Consider the following 2,270-nt stretch of genomic DNA (forward strand, 5'->3'; position numbering starts at 1 on the left):
TGGTGTGTGGTGTGTGTGTGTATTTCACAATATATTCTCAGCCATGGCAACATGTCTGTATTTGGGGGGATGGCTCTGTGGGGGAAACTCCCCGGCCGTCCGAGCAGCCTTGAAACACCACATCCCCATCAGGTCAAACAGTTTAGAACGCCCTGGACCAGAGATCTGAAGGGCTTCGCAGGCCGCTTCTTAAAGGACGCCCCCTGACCCTAGCCCCCCAAAGGGCAGGGAAACCCCCCCTAATGTCAGGGAACCTGGAGAAGGAACCCAGAAGAGGGATCCCTCTCCAGGGATGGTAGGAGTGCAATAGGAGACGTAATAATGTGCAGACGTAATGATAGCATAACAAGTGCTATCTGAGAGATATCCTCTATCCATCGCTATGTCTTGTCTTTATAATACCACACTTAAAAGCCGTTGTTTTAGTTATTTCATGATTTTGTTTTATATGTACTAAGGATTTTTGCACTTTTGGTGTACATCTTCATCGTTGAAGGCTCTGATTGTAATTAGAATCAAAGCACTTATTGACCCACTTTACACGAGAGAGAGAGAGAGAGAGAGAGAGAGAGAGAGAGAGAGAGAGAGAGAGAGAGAGAGAGAGAGAGAGAGAGAGAGAGAGAGAGAGAGAGAGAGAGAGAGAGAGAGAGAGAGAGAGACGAGAGAGAGGAAGGGTTCTCATTAGACTTGAAAACCAACCTGAGGCTGGGGGAGGCTGCACACCTGTTGCTCGTTGACCAATCAGTGGTCAGCAGGTTAACGTATGCTCACTCTGATCCACAGTGTTGTCCAATCACAGGGAGAGGGTTGGGCTCACAGAGGAATATTGCATTGGGAATCGGGAATTGGGAAGAGTGTGTGTGTAAATTGTACGTGAGAAAGAGTGCGTGTGAGCTTGTTTGTGTGTGTGCGATGAGCGTGTGAGTGAGTGAGTGAGTGAGCAAGTGAGTGAGTGAGTGAGTGAGTGAGACGATTTAAACAGTTATTGCTCAGAGGTGGTGTGATTGAGAGGAGGGATATGGCTGTTTTAGTGATGTGGTCTCATGAAAAAGTTAATCTTGACACGCACACACAAACACACACACACACACACACACACACACACACACACACACACACACACACACACACACACACACAGACACACACACACACACACTTACACTTTTGCTGTTGTGAAAGCTGTGATGGAAACTTGAAGACCAACACTATTCTCATTTCAGTCCATACTAATTTTATTTAAAGTAAAATATTTACAAGTCAGGGCAACATGTTTGTTGTGGCTGTATGGCTCTGTTGGGGGAAACCGGAATAGATCACACCGATCTTCATTTCCTCTTTTGCACCGCTGCGTCTCCAGATACGTTGAGTCTTGTAATCTGTGGTCTGTATGTGTATGTGTATGTGTATGTGTATGTGTGTGTGTGTGTGTGTGTGTGTGTGTGTGTGTGTGTGTGTGTGTGTGTGTGTGTGTGTGTCGTTTTTTTTAGGGTCAGGACGACCCCTGACCTTAGCCCCCCAAAGGGCAGGGAAACCCCCCCTAATATCAGGGAACCTGTAGAAGGAACCCAGAAGAGGGATCCCTCTCCAGGGATGGTAGGAGTGCAATAGGAGACGTAATAATGTGCAGACGTAATGGTATCATAACGAGTGCTATCTGAGAGATATCATATATACATCGCTATATCTTGTTTTTATAGTCCAACACTTAAAAGCTGTTGCTTTAGTTATTTCACGATTTTGTTTATATGTACTTAAAGGATTCATTAAGCACAGAGAGAGAGAGAGAGAGAGAGAGAGAGAGAGAGAGAGAGAGAGAGAGAGAGAGAGAGAGAGAGAGAGAGAGAGAGAGAGAGAGAGAGAGAGAGAGAGAGAGAGAGAGAGAGAGAGAGAGAGAGGGAGGGAGAGAGAGAGAGATACATAGAGAGAGCATTTCAGGATCTCATACAGGAGTTTCTGGCTGCCCTTTATGTCTTTCTGTCCTTCATCGATACTGGTATCAATCTGCTCTCAGATGAACCACCAACCTCCAGGAAAGATAAACTCCTCCTCCTCTACCAGAGTGGTGTGCACAAGGCCTTACAGAGTGAGAATGAACACCTGGACTCGTTCCTCCGGACCTCCTGAGCCTGACTGAAGTCCAGTTCTCCGTGGTTTCCCCGATAAAGAGACTTAAAATGTACGAACCCAACAAATCGGAGACTGCTTATTGTAGAAGACAATTGGGATCGCGTTTCTCTTTCACGGCGCAGAAGAGAAGAGAGAGGAGA

The sequence above is a fragment of the Gadus morhua genome, unplaced genomic scaffold (assembly GCF_902167405.1).
Source record: "Gadus morhua unplaced genomic scaffold, gadMor3.0, whole genome shotgun sequence".
Taxonomy (NCBI): domain Eukaryota; kingdom Metazoa; phylum Chordata; class Actinopteri; order Gadiformes; family Gadidae; genus Gadus; species Gadus morhua.